Source organism: Triturus cristatus, chromosome 9, assembly GCF_964204655.1.
Source record: "Triturus cristatus chromosome 9, aTriCri1.1, whole genome shotgun sequence".
NCBI classification, from domain to species: Eukaryota; Metazoa; Chordata; class Amphibia; order Caudata; family Salamandridae; genus Triturus; species Triturus cristatus.
In genome coordinates this window covers 1197328159-1197351324 of record NC_140592.1, presented here as the reverse complement: position 1 = coordinate 1197351324, position 23166 = coordinate 1197328159, and positions in this window count along the sequence as shown.

Here is a 23166-nt window from a genome sequence, read left to right as displayed (position 1 = left end):
TCAACCCATGCACTGATCGGGATGACTGTGTCTATCTGTGGTCCGTCATAACTAGGAAAAAAGAATGATTTACTACTTTCTAGAAGACGCTACAATACTTTGTCCTTTATGCAATCTCAAGGTCTTCCCAGGCTTTATTCCTTATTTCAGTCTCCTTTGCAGCAACTGCAGTTTCATAAGCATTGTTGGCTAAGATTACTTTGCTCTTGTCACATGGGTATTCTCTAATGCTAACTTAAGGCATTTATGGGCTAGCGAGCATGCACGATTGAACCAAGCAGGTTTAATTGGGCTGGGTCATTTGCATGCTGTTAGTGTTGACGAGATGTAAGCACTAAGAGACATATTTTTGAGTTTGGCACGTGGTGCAGCAAGTCATCTTGCTGCCCTGATTGACAGAGAAAGGACAGGAATGTGCCATATTCATATTGGTTTTGTGCAGGTAGAGGCACCTTCCTGCACAAAAAAATTCATTTGAGGCCTTTTCCTCGTTCTATGTGTACTTCAGAATGCCTGGAGAGGTGTAGGTTTTTGGCACATTCCCAGGTCTACTACTTTTGGTAAATCTGAGAATGCATCAAAACCCATGAATGTTGTGTGGGAACACCCTTGCAACACCCATGGAATGCCTCCATGGCGCAGAGTAAGTTAGCACATCGATTTACGCTGTGTTGCTTTACTCAAGATTTATGAAGCCACTCAGGGCCATGCAAGGTGTTCTTGCGTGGCTTCATAAACCTAAGTTTTGAGTTGCGTCACTCTTGCACCACGTTGCAAAGTGTAAGAGTGACGCAACAAGGCTTGTAAATATGCCATTATATGCATGCATGGCAAATATCTAACTGGGTCTCCCTCCTGCTGAGAGCTCTCATAATTGCTTGCTGGTTTTTCCTCACAAAATCCATCATGAATTGGTCCTTTTCCACCTTGTTCAACTTAATTTGAAAACCCTTGTTCTCTGAATATTTAATGGCCCTATTTGAGACCTGTGTTTCCTTATTTGCAGGATTCATGTAGAGGCGTAAAATGAGCAGATGTATGTTGCTAATGCAACTTTTCAGTACCTCATAATCCCTCAGAATAGGGACCAAGGGGCATATGTATCAAGCGAATTTTTAATCGCAAACGCTGCGATTCGCAAAATACAGCGTTTGCGATTAAAAATTCGCAAAACGGGATGTATTAGGCAAATTCCCAACGCAAAATTAAGGAATTGCTAATTTAGCGATTTCTTAATTTTGCATAAGCATTTAAGAAATCGCAAATTGCGATTTCTTAAATGACATGTAAAAAGCACCCAAGTTAAGCGAATTATCCTTAAGAAATCGCAAATTACCACCAACTTCCAGTTGGTGGTAATTTGCGATTTCCTTTCAAAAAGCACTTTTTTTAATTTTACAAAGTGCCACGTGGCGCTCATACATGCCCTTAGGGCATGTATGTGCGCCATATGCACACACATGCTAATTTCAGGGGTGCATCAGGGTGTCATCATGACACCCTTGCACCTTTGAAATTATTCTCAAATAGCGATTAGCAAATTGCGATTCGCTATTTGAGAATTACTTCATATTCATTCCTATGGGTCTCCTGGCCCATAGAAATGAATGGGCAGGTATTCCTTAATTGCGATTTCGTAATTTGCTAATCGCAATTAAGGAATTTTAAGAAATCGCAAAAAGTTTGGAATTTTTTAAATACATCCCGTTTTGCAATTCTCAAATAGCGATTCTTTAAAAATCGCTATTTGAGAATCGCAAATGGTGATGTTGATACATATGCCCCTTAGTCAGATGAAACCAATTTACAGAAATATAGAATATTGTAATAAATACAATGACACCAAAATGCCAAAATCCAAAATGTAGAACCAGAGATATGAGTTTTTAAACTTTTGGGTAAAACAGCACCAAGAGGTGCAAAGCCAACTGCAGGTATCTCGACGCACAGGACCGGGACAAAGTCACAAGTTCAGGCTGAATGTGAAGGAGTGCTGGCCGTATACAGGACCAAGTTTATCCTGCTGGAAGTTTGCCCTCTGACTTCAGTGCAGGGACTGTGTAGAGCTCTGTCTCAATCTGTGTCTGCCCCGGTGAAACATTCAGCCGGGAGCTGCTCGTTGCAGTAGGAATTTGCATTGCTTTGCATGAGACCCAATCAGGAGCTCTGCTTCGTACTGCGTTAGATCCAGTAACCTTCTGTTAGGCTGGGAGAATTGCACTTTGACTCAAATCAAAGGCCCAGGTCCTTCAGGACAGCATTAGGAGGTTAGGACTCACTCCATAGAGGCAAGGAGATGGAACTAGGTCAGACTCAGTTGGGTCTGGTCAGCTGGGAAGCAGGAAAAATCCTCTGTAAACTTGTTGTATACTTATAGTCCAAACAGGAGGTCAGCCGACTGACCCTTGTAGTCACTTCTGGAGTCCTGAGGTTTAAGCCAAGCAGGTCCAGTCTTTGTTTAGACTTTTGACAGCAAGGCAGTCCTTCTTCTGAGTCTTCGCAGCCCCAGTGTTCTGAAGAGAATACTAGGGATGCCATATTTATGCCCAGTGGCAGCCTCTGGGTGTCCATAAGCAAAAAGTGGCAGGGTAAAATTTGCACGCATTTGTGTATCTCAATGTCTCAGAATACTATTTCCTAAATGGTGCTCCAAGGACTGGAAGAGGAATCTTAAACCCTCCAAAGGTGAAGACAAAATTGCCTCCAAATTGCAACCAATAATAACCTGAGCACCAAATCAGTGTCCAAAAATGTAAATGTCCACCAGACGTTGTAGTAAATGTCTCCACTTTATTTTCAGTCTTCGTGTATATAGCCAATAGAACTCCACCATGAATTTGTAGCCAACACGTGTTTCGTCTCAAGGTGAATCTACCATTGACTTCATCAGGGCCATCAGGAATTTGAAGTATATCATGAAGTATATATTGTTCTCATCTTAAACATTCAGGTTACTTCTTGTGGCCACCAACCAATATATCTGACCTGTATCCAACTTCAAGTTTTCAAGATTATCTCTGTATGATCGTTGCTGGGATGGAGAGTATTCCGACACTAGCAAACTGTTTCTGCTGTGGGTGTTTGGCTGTCAACGGTCCTTAGTGCAGCATGTGAAGCCATGAGCCTCCTAGACAGCAACTCGGCGCTTGCAATCCCCATTGTCTCGACACGTGCACAGCTGTATTTCAGCACGAGTGCTCAGCGGTGGCTGAACAGGGGGGAACTTTGATTTAACGCACATCAGCGGTTTACCTCTACTCTTGTTGATGATTTGAAAGTTACTTCCCTCAGACCCGCGATCCTTAACATAGTCTTCAAGCACGTACTCAGGTAATTCCTCTTCCAACTTCAACCTCCAGTCTTACGTAAGTTCAAATTGAAGTTGTCATAGAAATGGGACTACACTCTACACCCTGTCTGACATAGAAGGGGAAATGTGCAATTGGTACTGTTTAACCTGATTTTAAGTGATTTGCCCGTTTATTCTGCCAGGCTATTGTGCAAATCAACTGTCACCAATTTGCATGCTATAAAAAAAGAGAAAGTAATTGTGCAAATTAACATTCAGTGATTTGTATGCTAAAAGGAAAAGTACAGTCACTTTTTCAGCGATTTGCACACTATTTGAACAAAACTCTTCAAAAGCATTGGTGCAAACTAGTAATCAGCGATTTGCACGCCACAAAAAATATAAATAGAACAGCTTTGCTAAAAAAAAAGGAACTTTGCTTGTTTTTGTACATCTGAGTTGTTTTTACTAGTACTTTTAGGTGTATTTATTTTCTTTCTCTTTTCTTTTACAAAAGTGTAATTTTTTCAAATGTTACATTGTTTTGATAGTGGCACAAGAACTGCAGAATGTACCTCCCCCGCTCCATTTTTGCAGGAACCCAGTGATCTGCCATTAAAGTGGAACCTATGGTTGAGATCTTTGAAGGCATATTTAGGTGCAAAAATGCAAACCAGAGAGAATAAAAAGCCTAATGTATTACTATTTAGGAGTTGAAGGCCAGAATGTGTACGATCGCCTACTTGAGTATGATCCCACAGCTAATGAGGATCTTCAAGAATTTGAAACAGCTGTGGCCCAGTTAGATCAATACTTTTACTACATGAAAACTACAATGGTACAAAACCTTATGAGGGTACAAAAGTCCCATGAGAGTATGCTTACTGCACAGCGTTGGAAGTTCTTTCAGCTAAGTGTGCATTGGATGATTTTTACTTCACAATTTAATCGAGGCCAATTAGTGGTAAGATTTAGTTAAAAGAAAACAGTGGAGCAAAAATTGGCATGTAAAAATATGTCTCTGGACAAAGCTATAGATATAGTCAAGAGTATTGAGGGTTCTTGTGAGGATACAGAATTTTTAGAGGAATCATTTGCCAAAGTTACAACTTCAGGAGCAGTAGTTGGCAAATCAGTTCCTAAATTTCCTTTCAAAGAATTGAAAAGTTAGACGGTCGAACAAACTAAGGGGCAGATTTATGTTGCACTTGCGCCACTTTTGCGCCGCCGTTGCGTCACTTTTGTGACGCAGCAGTGGCGCAAATCCTGCGCCATGGTGCGGGGCATTTACAAACGTGACGCATCTCCCAGATGCGTCACGTTGTAAAGCCCTGCGCCACATGTAGGCTTTCCAGGGCAGGTGGGGGCGTTCCGGCGCAGGAACGCCTCCTAAAAGTGGCTGAGTGAAATCTACAAGATTTCACTCAGTCACTTTTAGGCCCATGCTGCGTCAAAACCCTGCGCCTTCTTGAAGCAGGCGTAAGGATTGACGCAGCATTGTACAGATAGGGCCCCCCAGATCATTGCTGGAGCTGCGTCGCGCTTGCGACGCAACTCCAGCAATGCGCCACTTTTCGACACAGATGCGTCACGCATCTGTGTCGTTTTTGCCCCATGGTGCGCCGCATTATAAATGCGGCGCATCCATGGTGGCGCAGCTGTGGCGCATAATAACTGGCGCATCCCTGCTGATATGCAGGGATGCGCCAGTCGTCATAAATCTGCCCCTAAGTGCGCCATCATTTCAATCACAAAATGTGGTGGTATAAATGTGGTTCTCCAACTCATGTATCTTCCTTCAACAATTGCCCAGCTCATGGTCAACAATGTAAGAAATGTGGGAAAATTGGCACTTGTGAGGACAATGAGGAAGACAGACATGGAAAATGTAAGGAATTAGTCTTAGGAGTGAATTACAAGAGGTCTGAAGGCAGGTGATCATTGAAGTTATGATTGAAGGTAAGATGTTCCAATTGCTAGTAGATTCTCGGGCCCGCATTACTATTTTGACACAAGAGAAATGTTATTAGTTCTAGTCAAGCAAAACCTTATTGCCACGAGATGTTCTAACAGTGGCATTTTGGGGTAGCTGAATGGATCAGGTTGGCTATTTTCAGGCTATCATTGAAGTATTGGGAAAGGCATCAACCTATTGGGAAGGTTGCATCAGGCTGAATTTAAAATGACAACAAGACCTGGATTAGATAAACCAGTTACAACTGAGAGAAATTAAATTGGATGTGTTGCTAAGATGGAGAATTTTTGAGGAAGGAAGTTTAGCAAGGTGTTCCTGGAAAAAGTAAATTACTGATTTTACATACATTATTAAAGTAAATCAAAATGTACCACCTGTAAAGCAAACATTACGTTACATTCATCTAAGTGTAAGAAAAGACGTGTATGAAATATTCAAAGATAAGCGAGAGCAAGGCATTATTGAGAAAGTGAAGTCAACTTTGTGGATGTCACCGATTGTTTTAGCTAAGGAGAAGATGGGTGAGCTCAGAATGTATGTGGACTTAAGAAGTGGCAATGGAACCATTTGGGTAAATAATTTCCCACTGTTAAGAATTGAAGATTTGATTACGAAAATAGGTCACTCTAGCTGGTTCACATGGCTAGATTTAAGAGCAGCGTATCATCAAGTGGTGCTGGACAAGGACTCCTAGCATTCAACCACTTTCATCACTCCAGAGGGCATTTTCCATTTTTTGTAGACTGCCTTTAGGCCTAGTATCTACAGCAGCAGTCTTTAAAGACTGATGTCATCTATGTTCAACAATTTTCCAAAAGTAGTGGTATTTCAGGAAGATATTTTGATATTTTCGAACAGTGAAGATGAACATGATCAAGTGTTGAGTAAAGAATTGAGTGTATTTGAAAGTAGAGGAGCTACTTTACAGAAAAATAAATGCATCTTTAAGAAGAGAGAAATTGAGAATCTTGGCCATGCCTTTTCTGGTCAAGGAGTGAAACCTAAACCCAGTCTTCTCAAGAGCTAGTTGAGGCACCAGCCCCTAAGAATAAGGAACACCTGTTATCTTTCTAAGGGCTATGTAAATTGTTTGCCAAATTTTTGAAGAACTTTGCTAATATGACTGAATGTTTTAAAGTGCTTTTGAAGAAAGTTGTAGATTTTGTTTGGTCTGCAGTTTGTGAAAATCGTTCAAAACAATCAAGGAAGAAATAATTAAGGTTCCTGCTCTACAACCATTTTTTGAGGGATGGAAGACAATTGTCACAGTAGATGCATGTGAGTATGGGTTGGGGGCTGTTTTGTTCCAATTGGAATGGAAACGTGAATACACTATAAGGTTCACATATAGAACATTTTGTGTCAAGGTGAGCGAACATACTCAGTCACTGAAAAAGAATTGTTGGCTTGTGTATGGAGTGTAGAAAAGTGTAAGCCATATCTTTGGGTTAGGCCATTTGGTTTGCGAACTGATCACTGTCCTTTAGTGAACATGTTGTCAGGGAAAAAGTTATTTGTTCTACAGCCAGAATTGCAAGGTTATCAGCCAGAATGTTGGAGTTTACATTTACAGTATAATATATCCCAGGGGGAAATAATTCCAGGGCAGATTGCATTTCAAGACTAACCATTGAGGATTCATAAGGTCATGAGTTGGAATCAGAGATTGAAGAATGTTTTGTTGCTCATGTGGGAGATGCGAGCATCTGTAGTAAGAGAGAATATTGGGTTAAAGCTATTGAGGATGTAATCTTACTAGTGAAATGTGGTTGGCCAAAAGAGAAGAATTTATCTTATGAATTGCAAATGTTCTAGAACATTTCATAAGAATTGTCAATAGAAGATGGTAAGTTAGTATGTGGGGAAAAATGTATTCCACCCTTGTATTACTATCAACAAATCATTTAGCTGGCACATTTGGGGCATTTGGGCTAGGCTGTGACTAAACGGAAGGTAAGGGAGGACTTTGGTGGCCAAAAATGAATAGTGAAATTGAGGATTTTTTGAGAAATTGTTTGAAATGCAAAGTGAGTGACAAAGTTCTGATAGCTTAGGGTACAGTTGATTTGATCACATTGTGTCCGAGTAGAGCTTGGCAACATGTGGGTGTGGACTTCATAGGACCATACCATATCTTATCTAGCGACATGAGATAGTTTGTGGTAATGGTCAATCATCCCTTTTTTTTTTAACAACAAATGTTATTGATTTTTTGCAGTACCAAGTGGGCAGAGGCCAACAACAGTTATACTTGTATATGGCAGAATGTAGATACGATAGGTATCGAAATGTTTCCCCCCAAGGGTCTTCGGAACATCAGACCAAACTTCCCCTCCCATCCCTCCCCCCACCCACACACCACACAACCCAAGAATCAATCATCTTTCAAGATGGGTTAAAGTAGAACCAGTTTGTGTACCTATTATGAGAAGAGTGATTGATTGCTTTCAAAAAAGTTTAACTAGAGAAGAAATTCTAGGAAAAATGTTGACCGATAATGGTGTTCAGTTTACTTCTGTAGAAATGACTTCATTGTTAATTAGATGTGCTGTAAAGCATGTTGAGACACCATTATATCATCCCAAAATTAACAGAAAGGCAAAACGCTCAAATAGAGTTTTAGTAGAGTGTGTGCAATCCACGATTGGAAGCAATATGGATGTAGGTCAAGCAGTCAAGGAATTAGTTTTGTCATACCGCACTACATCACACAGTGGCACTGGGAGAACCCCATTTGAATTGATGAGAGGGACGAAAGCTGTTATGGAACTTTGTCCGTTTTGCATGGTTTAACTGTTTTCAGAAGAAAAGGATGTTTGTGAAGGGGGAAATATGCTGAAAGGAAGTCTAATTTGGCCCATTTGGGAAGGATGCATACTGAGAGGGAAAAATAATGTGTGTAAGTTGAAAATAGGAGACTGGATGCATGTTAAAAAACACATTTTGGTTGGGAAGGGACTATCTAAGTTTAAAGAACAAACTCAAGTGTGTGAGTTACAGAAGAATTCTGTGAAGTCGTCGGATGGAAATTGTTGGATTCCAACCCATTCTGCGTTGATTCCTGATAACTATAGTAACATTACTTTAAAAGAGCAAATGATGATTCAAGAATGGATAAATTAGATAATCATGTAAGGAGTACTTGTATTAGATTTGTGCTAAAATATTGGCAAGAATTTATCAGACAGTGATAAGGAAGTATAATGTATTTTATTATGCACTGTATTTCATGTATATATATATATATATATATATATATATATATATATATATATGGGACAAAACTTCTCTCAGGCTTCACCCCGAGTCCCAGGGTTCGTCGCAGCAAAGGAAAAGCACGGCACCACAGAGAATTACACCGTTGAGATTTATTAAACAAAGATCTTCAGGACACGCACAAAAGGACGGTCGACGCGTTTCGGCACTCAGCCTTCAACTGGACCATAGAGTCCTGTCGTCCAGAATGTCTCTTTTAAAGCAACATTTACAAATTAATGATAGAGACTGAAAACATACTGGACGTGCATCGCATCGTGAATCAAGATATATTATTTACAAGTAAATGAATATTTAAATCAATTGAAAAACACAATAGTTCATACCACCATGGTAATTGTTAGTTGTTGCAAAATAAAGTTTTTTTTAGAAAAAATCATTGCAATTGATTTCAGCGAATTGCGAATTGAAAAGGAAGAAATAATCAATAACGATCAAGGTAAAGTACCATCTTTTCTTTTTTCTTTCTTTCTGCGAGTTACGAATTTAAAAAAGAGAATAATCAATAACGATCAAGGTAAAGTACCATTGAGGTAATTATTTACATCAAGTATGTTATCAACGATCAAAGTACGTGTTATTGTCAAAATTCATAACGTTCCCAATCTAGAATCAAAGAAGGGTTATTGCAAGTTTGTGCAAAGTAATTTACATATGTCTATATCAATAACAATCAAAGAGTAATTGATTTTAGAAGAGACGCAGTGAAAATAATGAGTAACTGACAATTATTGATCAACCGTGGAAATATATACAAATGCAAAAAAGACAAAAAAGAGACTGAAAGATGCCCATCATGAATTTTCAGATTGAGAGCCATTAGAGGTGCACATGTAATTCAGCATCCAAGTTGTGTCCCAATGGGTTTTCAGTACCCATTAGTAGTATCATTCTTGACTCTGCTCTTCTTAAGTCAAGCATGCGATTTCCACCCCTTTCCCTTTGCTTGACAATTTTGATTCCAGAGTATCTGAGCTGACAGGAGTCACTTGAGTGGAAGTCATAAAAATGTTTTGCCATAGGGTATGTGAAATCCTTGTTCTTGATCGCACGCAAATGCTGTAGGATGCGAAGTTTAAGTTTATTAATCGTGCTCCCTATATAATATTTCTGGCAAGGGCATTCCAGTCTATAGACTACGTATTTTGATTCACATGTAATGTGATCTCGAATTATTTCATGATGGCCATTCTGAAGTTGGTAAGAAGTGATGTTTTTGCCCTGTTCACATGCCTTACATTTTGAGCATTTCCAAAATCCAGGTGTGGTTAACCAGGACTTGGTACTTGGTGGTTTGTCTTCAAAATGACTTTGTGTTAGAATGTCTCCCAGGGAGGCTGTCTTTCGATAGGTGATTCTTGGGCCGGGAGGCAAAGTTTTCTTTAAAGTTTCATCTAGCAGTAGTACTCCCCAATGTTTAGAGATCATTTTTTGTAGTGCATTACTTTGGTTGTTGAAGTCAATAATGAGTCTCGTAATGTTGGCAGTATCTTCTTTGTGCCGACCCACTTGGAGTAATTCTTCTCTGTTTTTGTTCTGAACTCTGTTTACTGCTGTTAGAATCACCTCCAAGGGGTAGCCTCGTTGTAAGAAACGTTGGCTCATCTCCTCAATTTGTAGGTTGAAATCTGACAGTTCTGAGCAATTCCTTCTGGCTCTTAACATTTCCCCATAGGGGATGCTCCATTTGAGTTTTACTGGATGCCCACTATTGGCGTGAAGTATACTGTTACTAGCCGTCGGTTTTCTGTGCATTTTGGTGCAAAATTTGCCATTGAGTATGTATACTTCGACATCCAAAAATATGATGTTGGAAGTACTGATAGTAGATGTAAAAGTCAATTGGTATCTGTTGATGTTAAGAGAGTCCAGAAAATTCTTGAAGAGCTCAGAGTCGCCTTCCCAAATGATGAACAGGTCATCAATGTATCTTGACCAAAATTTGATGTCCTTAGCACGTTCATCTTTTAGGACTTCAGTTTCCCATGTTGCCATCAGAAGGTTGGCATATGTGGGGGCAAAAGATGTGCCCATCGCAGTCCCTTGTTTTTGTAGGAACAGCTCACCTCTGAACAGGAAGGCATTGTGTGTCAGACAGTAAGTCAACATTTCAATCAACATGGCGGAATGTTCCAAAAAACAAATTGCTCTAGTGTTGAGGAATTCTTTTACTGCTGCGATGCCATCAATGTGACGGATGGAGGTGTAAAGGGAAGAAACATCAATGGAGGCCATGATGTAGTTTTGTTTCCACTGTAGTTGATCAATTTTTTGCAGAAAATCCATTGTGTCCCTTAAATATGATGGGAGAGCTGTAACGTAATTCATTAAAAAGATATCAATAAAACGAGATGTGGATTCCAGTAGAGAACCGATGGAGCTAACAATCGGTCTACCAGGTGGATCGATTGTAGATTTGTGGATCTTGGGTAAGAAATAAATTGTTGCCGTAATGGGATGATTGGTTTTGAGATATAGATATTCATCCAGATCAATAAGTTCTCTCTCTTTCCAAGCCTGGAGTTTCAAATGATATTCGTCTGTCCAGTCCTTGATTGGATTCTTAGTTAACCTTTCATAGTGATCCTTGTTGCTAAGTTGTCTGACAGCTTCTTTAATGTAGTCCTCACGATTTTGAATAACTATGTTCCCGCCTTTGTCAGAGGCTTTAATGATGATTTTTTGATCATTACGTAATTCTTTTAGGGCATTGTGTTCTTCAAAAGTGAGGTTCCATATTTTGCTCTTATTCATATGTTTAGTAGTAACTATGCCCTTTTTGGTAAATGACATCGGACAATTGGTGGACATTTTATTGATCTCCTCTACCATGATTTCTTGGAAGAGATCAATCTTGTTACCAGGAGGAAGTTGTGGACAGAACGTTGATCGATTTTTAGCACCACTGTTACCTCCTCTGTTGGTCTCAATGCCAGTATCATGGCAATATTGTAAATCCGACATGGAAGAGTAGTTGCTGGCATCAGCTTGTGTGGATGACTCAGTTTGTAATACGGTAGCTGTTCTTAATGCTGGAATGTCTTTGATACTCAATGGTTGAGTAATAGGGCTTGGTAAGAGTGTAGAAGATGATTGAGAGGGTTTCTCTTCAAAGTATTTTTTGAGTTTAATTTTGCGGCAAAATTTGTACAAATCAATGCGTATATTGGCTAGGTCCATATCTTTATTGGGACAGAAGGATAAACCTTTATTAAGCAGAGAAGTTTGTGCTGTAGTGAGGATTTTGTTGGAGAGATTAACAATTAAGTTGAGATCTTGTGGTTTTAATTTTACTTTGTTCTTCCTCTTCCTCTTTTGGGTCTGGCCACCTCTCCTTGTTCTCCGTTTCGGGGTTGTGGACGTCCCCTCCCCCGTGATAGTCCTTGGCCGCGTCCCCTCTGTCGCGTTGTCATCTGCATGAGGCGCATTTCCCCGGAAAAATCCAGACTGGAGGTAAGTTGGTCCTCATCAGCTGAACTTAATTCCGAGCTCTCTTCTGAGACAGGAGTTGTCTGTCCACTGATTTTATCCATTACTACACGGTTTCTGAGTGTGTCATATTTTCTGGCAAAGGTATAAATTCTGCCATATGTGTAGTCTAGTCTGTCCCTGTTAAATTTATTAGCTTTTCGTTTTTCCACATCATCCTCGTGTTTATTGATTTTCTTTTCCATTGACTCAATTAGTTTAGTAGTATCCTCATCAGTATTGAATTGATTTAATTCACTCTCCAGTTCTTTGATAGTTGTAGCAAGAATTGTAAGTTTTCTTTCAGCGTGGGCAATCAATGTGGTCATTAGTCTAAAAGAACATTCATTAGTGTCTGTTTGCCATTGTTTGATTAAATCAGCATCCAAGTCATTTAAAGTGGGCATGATGAGAATCCTCAAACCTCTGGGAATTCTTTTGAATTCAATATATTTTTCAAGCGTCGTTTTCTCCCACCATTTATTTATTTCTTGGATGCGAGCGGCTTGTAATTCTTTTAGAATGCAAGAAAGAGTTCTCTTGTTTTTATCTCCACTAGATGCACCATCAACAGATTTGTGAGAGGAACTGGAGTCGTCATTAAGGAGATCACATGCTCTCTGTGCGCGATTTTTTACTCTTTCAGCCATGGTGGATTCTGGGTATTGTGGTTCTGTTAGTTACGCGATGCGAATGTAGTGATTCTTAAAGTGCGTGTTGTCCAACGATTGGTCTTGTAAAACGGAATCTCTGTTACTTGGCCAATAGTTCGTAATAGTTCGAATTGGTCAATTCCGGGAATATGGTCGTAGTTTGCCGTGTAAATGTATCAATATAGATTGTATTCTAATTACGAGGGAGAGTGTGACGAGGCGATTCACAGACAGTTCCTCCCCACTAGAGCAGTAATAGGACAGCGAGGGGTTACCGAAGGTATCGGGTACAAGGAAGGGACAGCTCGAAAACCGCACCGCAGTCTCTGGGCACCACCGACCGTTCCCCGTAACCTCACTCACCCGAAGCTCTCCAGTTGCTCCTCCGCAAACGAATTCTTCTCACAGAGTCTCCAAGAGCAGCAAACAGCGATCAGAAACAGCCGGCGAACAATGTACTCCTTCCGGTATCAAGAGGCTGCTAATTCACCATGCCGTTTCACTTCCCGGGTGCACGTAGAGCGCAGGCAGCCATCGCTCAATATGGGACAAAACTTCTCTCAGGCTTCACCCCGAGTCCCAGGGTTCGTCGCAGCAAAGGAAAAGCACGGCACCACAGAGAATTACACCGTTGAGATTTATTAAACAAAGATCTTCAGGACACGCACAAAAGGACGGTCGACGCGTTTCGGCACTCAGCCTTCAACTGGACCATAGAGTCCTGTCGTCCAGAATGTCTCTTTTAAAGCAACATTTACAAATTAATGATAGAGACTGAAAACATACTGGACGTGCATCGCATCGTGAATCAAGATATATTATTTACAAGTAAATGAATATTTAAATCAATTGAAAAACACAATAGTTCATACCACCATGGTAATTGTTAGTTGTTGCAAAATAAAGTTTTTTTTAGAAAAAATCATTGCAATTGATTTCAGCGAATTGCGAATTGAAAAGGAAGAAATAATCAATAACGATCAAGGTAAAGTACCATCTTTTCTTTTTTCTTTCTTTCTGCGAGTTACGAATTTAAAAAAGAGAATAATCAATAACGATCAAGGTAAAGTACCATTGAGGTAATTATTTACATCAAGTATGTTATCAACGATCAAAGTACGTGTTATTGTCAAAATTCATAACGTTCCCAATCTAGAATCAAAGAAGGGTTATTGCAAGTTTGTGCAAAGTAATTTACATATGTCTATATCAATAACAATCAAAGAGTAATTGATTTTAGAAGAGACGCAGTGAAAATAATGAGTAACTGACAATTATTGATCAACCGTGGAAATATATACAAATGCAAAAAAGACAAAAAAGAGACTGAAAGATGCCCATCATGAATTTTCAGATTGAGAGCCATTAGAGGTGCACATGTAATTCAGCATCCAAGTTGTGTCCCAATGGGTTTTCAGTACCCATTAGTAGTATCATTCTTGACTCTGCTCTTCTTAAGTCAAGCATGCGATTTCCACCCCTTTCCCTTTGCTTGACAATTTTGATTCCAGAGTATCTGAGCTGACAGGAGTCACTTGAGTGGAAGTCATAAAAATGTTTTGCCATAGGGTATGTGAAATCCTTGTTCTTGATCGCACGCAAATGCTGTAGGATGCGAAGTTTAAGTTTATTAATCGTGCTCCCTATATAATATTTCTGGCAAGGGCATTCCAGTCTATAGACTACGTATTTTGATTCACATGTAATGTGATCTCGAATTATTTCATGATGGCCATTCTGAAGTTGGTAAGAAGTGATGTTTTTGCCCTGTTCACATGCCTTACATTTTGAGCATTTCCAAAATCCAGGTGTGGTTAACCAGGACTTGGTACTTGGTGGTTTGTCTTCAAAATGACTTTGTGTTAGAATGTCTCCCAGGGAGGCTGTCTTTCGATAGGTGATTCTTGGGCCGGGAGGCAAAGTTTTCTTTAAAGTTTCATCTAGCAGTAGTACTCCCCAATGTTTAGAGATCATTTTTTGTAGTGCATTACTTTGGTTGTTGAAGTCAATAATGAGTCTCGTAATGTTGGCAGTATCTTCTTTGTGCCGACCCACTTGGAGTAATTCTTCTCTGTTTTTGTTCTGAACTCTGTTTACTGCTGTTAGAATCACCTCCAAGGGGTAGCCTCGTTGTAAGAAACGTTGGCTCATCTCCTCAATTTGTAGGTTGAAATCTGACAGTTCTGAGCAATTCCTTCTGGCTCTTAACATTTCCCCATAGGGGATGCTCCATTTGAGTTTTACTGGATGCCCACTATTGGCGTGAAGTATACTGTTACTAGCCGTCGGTTTTCTGTGCATTTTGGTGCAAAATTTGCCATTGAGTATGTATATATATATTCTTTTGCATCTGTATTTTATTTCTATTTGTTTTTGGGTAGGTGGGTGGGAGAAGTTGTATTTGTTAATGTGTGAAAGTAGTTTATTAGGAGTGATACATAGGGATCTACCACTAGTAATAAGGCCACAAACACAATATAAGGTTCAGTCAATGTGTCAATAAATTATTCCCTTGCTCAATCCTTGGTAGCTGGCTATGAGCAATATGGCTTAATTTAGGAGACGGGTGTGTAAAGCATTTATAAATGCCAATACATTAAACAACTAAGACAGAAAACACAATAAAAATCCAACACCAATTTATAAAAGTTTACTATATTTTTGTGAACAAATAGACACCAAAACAACAAAAATCCAAAGTAGGGAACCAGTGCTAAGAATTTTTAAAGATTAAAAGTAAAACTAAAGCTTAGAAGCAAATAGCATTCATAAAGGTCGCGCTGGACCAGGACAAAGTCCAGAGTTGGGCCACCCACGATATAACACCTTTACACTTTCTTCCAGAAGTGTTTCTTGATGCAGGAAAGAGGTCCACAGCACCAGACAAGGGTTCAGATGCTCTGATTTGCCTAATGGGGTCTAGGACTACAACTCCCACAATGCACCTGGTCAGCTTATGGAGCTTTTTACAAAAGTTGCTCCAAACTTCTGGAATCCTTTCCTGAAGTTCTTCATGTGGGTTCATAGTGTCCAAAACACCAGTCCAAGTGTCTAGAAGCTCTAAGAAAGCCCTTGGGATGTTGGGACTAAAAATACCACAATGCACCTGGCCAAATTCTTAAAAGTCTACTGGTCACACTCCAGGATAGGGACATCATGGTGGAGAGGATGCAGGTGGGCTCTGTTAACCTGTAGCTTTCAGGGTATCCACTCGTTAATCCTTGTGAAGCCAGGCAAAGTCCTTAGGACTCTAGTACCAGATTGTGCAGCAGGTGCATTGCTTCAGAGTGCAGTCCTTTGGGTGCAGATCATGATTCCAGCAGGTCAGTTGTTTTAGGCAGTAGAGCTCTTGAAACTCTTTTGTACCTGTTGCTTTCATGGAGTCCCTCCTCAATCCTTTTTAAGCAAGGTAAAGTCCTTAGAGATGTAGTTCCAAAGTGTGCTGAAGTGCAGTCCTTATAAGTGCAGTCCTCTTGGTGTGCAGGCCAGGGCTTCCAGCAGGGTAGTCCTACTTTTCTTGATTATTCCAGGCAGGGATCTGAGTTGCCATGCAGCTCTCCCATATGTATTCAGTGTTCCTGGGCATCAAGCAGGGGGGCAGTGTGTGACCAATGGGATGCAGGGTGCCACCATCAGATATGACCACTTTCTCCAAAAGGCGGCATTTTCTTGTCCCAGGAAGAACTATTCTTTCAAAATGCAAGGAGAAACTCTCTCCTGGAGGCTTAGATCTGACTAAGACTACCCACTGTTGTGTCTAAGATTCCCTAACACTCCCTTACAGACCCTTCACTAATCTAATTACAGGTGCTCCTGTGCGAATGTGGGTGCAGGATCTCGGAGTGAGCCTGTGCTGTCCTAAAGTGTCATTCTCCCTTTAGAGACCAGTTTGGCAACTCCACCCCCATCCTGCCTGCTGCTTCTGCAGGTGTAGTTCTCCACCCACAGGAAATCCCTTTTCTCTCTAATAGGCCACTTCACAATACATCTTGACCTGGCAGAACCTGGCCAATCAGGAGAGGGCAGCTGGAAGGCTGCATTGTGGCTCATCAATCATGCAGGGGTGTGTATAGCGCGGCTACTCACCCGTGAGTGTCTCAAGGCGCTGAAGAGGGAGGGGTCTACTGATCCGTCAGGAGTTCAGTCAAAGAGCCAGGTCTTAGCTTATAGAAAAGAACATTCTACAATGTCTTTACTGTAATAGTTATTAAAAATCTAACAGGGGCAAGTAGTTGGACTTATCTGAACTATCATTTTGAGTCTTTGAATGAGATTTCTAGCTCGCTTCTGTAAATGTTTATACTTAAATAACATATTCCAAAGTTAGCCTATGGAGCTAGTTTTCTACAATGGGCAAACACAAAATTGGCAGTTTTTCTCTCACCAGAGCTAAAACATCTTTTATAATGTTCCTGCTGATAGTTACAAGGCACCCTACCCCTGGAGCATCTACGGGAGACAGTAGGGGTGACTTATATATACAAAATAAGGTAGTTTGAGACTTTGGAAGTACCTTTAACTCCAAAGTTGAATTTGCATATAATTTCCTTTTTAAAACAGCATGCAAGGCAGGGATGGCTTTTAAAATGACAGCAGGCACCACAGTAATGCACACTTAAGTGCATTAAATCTACTTGGCCTCTAAACCTACATGCCATACCATATACTAGGGACTTACAGGTAGGTTGTCAGCACCAATTTTACTTATACCTAATTACCATGTACTTTTAATGAGAGCACAGACCCTGGTTCTGGCTGCCAGAGCCCAGGGCATAATCATAGTAAGAAAACCAGCATCAAGTAGTCAAAATGGGGGCAAAAAGTGGGGGGATACTGCAAACAGGTCCTGGTTTCTCACGCCTTATAAAAATTGGTGCACCATGGAATGCAGCAAAGTCATAAGTGCTGTATTCCAGGAGTGTCAGTTACTCTTGTTCCCCTAATTGTACGGATGTGTTTCCTTTACTTCAATAAACTCTTTCATATCATACCACTTTGAGTGTGACCAGGATTACTACCGGTAGAAGCGTGCAGGTCTTCAAGAGCACATAATCGTGGGTGTTGTAGAGGGTAGAGAGAAATTACAGCAGCACTTGCAGGAAATCACTAGGCCTTGGCCGTAAATTCCGTTCCGCTCACGGAATTTGCGGAATTTGGGTCACTTCGCGCTCCGCGGAGAACGTGGAATTGCCCGAAATTCTGCGTTCCGCGGCTTCGTGGAATTTTTTGCTTGTTCGCGTTCTCAACATGCGTGTTCGCAAGATATTTTCCCCCGAGCATGCAAACAGCGATCGCGAACAGGAAAAAAGCATCGCAAGCAAGCAATTCTGCGTGTTCGCGGACTTTCTGCATGTTCACGGAGATTTTTTACCGTTTTGCGGAGCTTTGCGTAGCGCGACTACGCAAATTCCGCCCACCCCAAGAAATCTCCAGCAATACCTCAATATTACAATGCACAGAAGTTTAATCCATGGCTGTAGCAACATAGAGGGCTAAGCGCTTTTGTGGGAACATTAGGAGCTATCTACCCAACTTGTGAGTTTAAACCACTAAACATTGGTAAAGCTTCCTAGGGCATTTTGTTCAATTTAACAAATAATGCATAAGTTATTCACATTTGAGTGCAATAAACATTCTTAGCTCAATGACTGACGCCAGTTCTTGAACTTTTATAAATGTGGTGTAATTTACTTAATCCTAGACATCTGAGCCTGTCATCCATTTTACACAAGCATGTCTTCCCGTTTTTCCCTTCATTTAACGCATGTTGCTAAAGTGAAACTCCCCAGTCAGGTAGGTGCTTAACTGGGCACGCTGGTAAGATGGCTCATTCACTTGGTCTCTCGCTGATGACCTGTGCTGTGACTACAGTCAGGACAACTTGACCCTCCCAGCTCTCTCAGATTAGCAAACTTAATATCAAAAAAATGGGCAATGGACCTGCATTGTAGTTTCAGAGCCCAGATGTTACATAATTGAGGTATAAAGTGGTTCTTGAACAAGTAATCTGTTCACATTTGTTATCAATCTCTTCTCTGCAGCTGCAGTTGGGGTGAGGCCTTCACACTGCTAATGTAATGGATTCACAACACTGCTATCTGGCATAACATGCTGTGTTCATGCAAAATGAATGATCCTTGTTCTTGCTCTTACACTTTGCACTCTCTACACTGCAAGCATACTTTGCATAAATACTATATGTCATAAAGTGATATTGCATTCTCCATCCAATGGACATGCAATTTTAATTAGGGAATGTGTAAGCACCTAAAGGAATCTTCTTCATTTATAGAACTCTGATTCCATTTATATACTGCACTTTTCTTTAAGGTGATCAAAAATATAGCGGTTAAATACACTGATTGTGTGAAGTTTTAATCATTTCAAAAGGAAAGCACAAAATATATGTGTGCAATACAGTGCCTCCCTTCGTGCAGATCAGTAGGGCCCCATATGCCCATCAAATGTGCATATAAAGATGCTCTAGTCAAGTCTGGAAATCAGTGTCCCTCATTTAGAAAATGAGTGCCACCAGTGAGGCTATGCACTTAAGGCCTGTTTTCAAATCAGTGCAAACTTGATAATATGGTACTTGAAGTTCCCCTTTAAAAATGACTCTTTATTTTATTATGCTGAGTTCATCTGATGAGCTCTCATAAAAGTGCATTCAAGAAATTGCATTTTTTAAATTTATTATACAAGTACCAGAATGTCAAATATGTCATGATGTAATTTAAAGGTCATGGCTGCATGACCTCACAGGTGACCACACTTGCACAATGTAAGAACTGGTTTGTAAGACTTCAAATCTCACTAGTTTCGATACATTTGATGGTTTGCTGGGACACCGTAGTCGTAGCTGAAGATGTAAGCTGGGACCTGACTTTGAAATTGATGCTGCATTCATATAATCCAGTGGTATGTGTTGTAGAAAATGACTACTGACATGGTGCATTTCTCTTATGAGCACTTATAAAGAGAACAAAAAAACAATATGAACAAGCATTGACAAAGCCAATGGATCTCACTTTTAAATGTGCGTGCCGACCTTTTGGCTTTGTCAGTGCTTGTTTATGTTTATTTTTCTGAAATGGCCATGTTGGGATGGTAAATTAAAACAGCAAAATATCAACCGACGTGCCACATAGCGCTGTGCCTCGTGTTCACACATGCACACGCATGGCAACCATTTTGGCTGTTTTACTTTTAGAGCGCTACAGTGGAAGTAAAACATAGATTGTTCAAAAGCATGAAAACAGAATTGTAATCTGGTAGCACTTTGCAGCTGGTGGGCTGTCCCCCCCAAAAAACTAAAAAAAAAAGCAAGGAGTGGCGGAAAACACTGTGAGGAAAGGATGAGAGGTGGTGGTGTGAATAGATAGAGTGCAAAGTAGGGAAAATAAATTGCTGCCAGCATATGTGTGTGTAACTGCTATTAAGGATGTTTACATCTATGAAATTCCATAGGGTTATACAAACTCCGATGGACAACTGTGTTAGGTAATGCCTTAAGCCAGATGAATGAATGACAGTAGCCAATGGCTGAAAAGGGCTATCTGAAAGCTCTATTCTGTATATGTATCTTGATGTATGTGTATGTTGTGTGGTGGGTGATGATAGCAGCTCTCACTAGACAGCTAAAGCTGTCTTTAGGAGAGACCTTGTTTCACTGCAGGTTCACAAGTAAAAAACAGGCATTGGAAAAGTTAAAAGGTCTGGCTTTGTCTGCCAACCTTTTGGCAGTACTTGGTTACGTTTACCATAGTTTATGCAAACCTTTATTGTTTGAGAAGCTATGTTTGTCAATCTAAAAAAACATTAACTAAAGGCAATGTTTTGGGACTCAAAAAACCACACATTACCATAGTACTACCTGGCACTGAAGGGAACAACTTTTTGTGTGGATGTTCTCATTGTGAAAAAAACACACATTACCATAGTACTACCTGGCACTGAAGGGAACTACTTTTTGTGTGGATGTGCTCATTGTGAAAGGGAAGCATGTCATAACTCATAAATGAAGTCGACCAATGCCAAAAATGGGCTGACGCCTGAAATGGTCTGACACACTGTCCCTTGATGCATGCTTAAGTACTTTCAGAGATGTATGAAGTGCACCATGCACATAATGCACATAATTTTATTACGATCAGAAAGTCTTGGCTAACACAGAAATGAAGGAAAAGGGACAAGAAAGAAGGAAAGGAAGAAGGCAAGAGAAATAAAGCAAGAAAGAAAGAAAGAATGAAGAAAGAAGGAAGGAAAAACAGAATAAAAGAAAAGAAAGAAGGAAATAAATAAATAATATAAAAAATTGTTGCAAGTGCTGAAAATTAAACACAATAAAGACAGGTATTTCTTCCTGGGCAAAGTTTATTAAAGAACTATTGGTGAAATTGAATTCAGAAAAAGCGTGTTCTCAAGAATTGTCTGCGTATGAATTAACATGTATGATATTGAAGTTTTCAGTTTGTGTACTGCATGCATAATAAAAAGATGATAACTTAATACAGAACATACAACAGCATTTCCAAGAAACAGGAACTGATAAAGCGTGAAATGTGGCCTGTGCTTACATTTGGTAGTGTCAAAGCATAAAATATATGTGACCCATTGTTCAACCATTTTAAAATAATCCTCCATTTTATTTCTGCCTGTAGACTGTTTTGGCAATATGCTTGTGTTTTTTTAAATGCTCGCTTGGCAGAAGCCTGTTGACAGAAACTTGTAAGTTTCCACTCTGTGGCCCAAACTGTGAGAAATGCAGGTGAGGGGTGAAATGCCCATTCAATAGAAGAAGTTTCCACTTTTTGTCTTAAGGAATGCAGGGACAGGCACGGAAAAGCGGTATTATCTTTGAAAAGTGATTGGGGCCTTGGGCCTTGAAAACTAAGAAAGAAAAATGAGTTACAAGGCACATATTTCCTGCCGAGATGCTCGGCTGTGAAACAGCTGTCTTCTAGTTTCGGAGTGCTTTCATGTTCTTGATAAGGGGGACCTTGCAGCTGTAAGTAGTAGATGATTTAGCTTTCTCCACTTCTCTAAATGTGTGAACTCATGTATAAAAGACTTAACCCCTTCGATGCTTGTGACGGAGCGGTTCCGTCATGCACCACGGTTGCGCTGTGCGCATGACGGAACCGCTCCGTCACGGCCCCGCCCGCGCACGGAACCTTCAGCACGGCGCGGAAATCCGCGCCGCGCTGAAGGGGTTAATGTAACCCCAGCGAGGCAGAACACTTGGCAGTTCAGTCAACTGACTGTTTCCGCTCGAGCTTGGGGCAAATAAACTTGGCTCATTATTTGCCCCACGTCCATGTGCGGATTTTTTATTTCCTTTCGGGAATTGTGCTTTCAAAGTAGAAAGCATCCCACTTTCACCACAGGCTCTAAACACAAAGGCAACACCAAGGTAATTATAAAGTAAAGACAAAACCACTGGCACCGAAGAGGACTACCTTGTGTGTGGATGTGTTCATTCTGAATGTGCAAAATGCAGTCACCCCAAGTTACAGTTAACCAGTGGCTGAAGTAGGCTGACCCATTTCCCATGCTGTGTGCTGTAGTTGGAAGCAAAATGTGAGTGACACAAGAACAGACTAATGGCAGAAGAGAGGTGGCTGAAAGCCCTCTTAGGTAAGTACATTATACATATATATTTAGTAAAATGTAAAGGCCTTGGCCACCACCAGACCTAAAGAGAGAGATTCAGTTTGGTTGACTACGAGCACCCTACATTTATGCTATTGGGGCCTCATTTATATGGAGTGAATGTCCTTTAAGGGGCATTTTAGCAAGTACCCATGAAATTGTTGATGCCGGCATACACAAACCAGTGACACTAACCAATATAAAGTACTGATTATGTCAATATCAATAGTTCTGATGAGTTTTAAAAAAAGTGAAGTATGTATCCTGAAATTCCATGCTAGTAATAAATTATACTTCAATTACCAGATATCTAAAAGAAAGGGTTTCTGTACTCTACAGGAGGGGCTGCCTCACCTCAGTTGGGGCACATGCTTGCAAAGTGAGGCAAGTGGTTTGAGGGTGAGCACATGAGTTGTGCTGCTCTGTTTGATGGGACACTGGGGTGGGATGGGTATGTGCAGGGTGGACTCCTTTGCAGAAGCACTCTGCCACCATGCTATGAAATTGTCATGGACTTAACCCAAGCAGCACTTCACGATGATCTACTTAAGCACACACGCAGAGTTCCCCTCACCAGCTTTGATTGGAGCAGAACATGTTAGGAAAGAATAATGATACTTTAATTATTAGGATCCCTAGTGATAATACAATAGAAAACCCAGGGCTGCCTCACCTTTCCGAGTTGGCATAGTGTGCAAAGAAATGCTTCACTGAATTGCACCCCAGAGTAACTACCAGTGGCTGAGATTAATTCAAACATTCCACCAATCACTTCTTTGTTTTCCTAAGTGCGATGTCGTAACTGCTACGGGCATGCTCAGATGCCAGTCCTGTGCCCACTGTGCTGTAGGCCC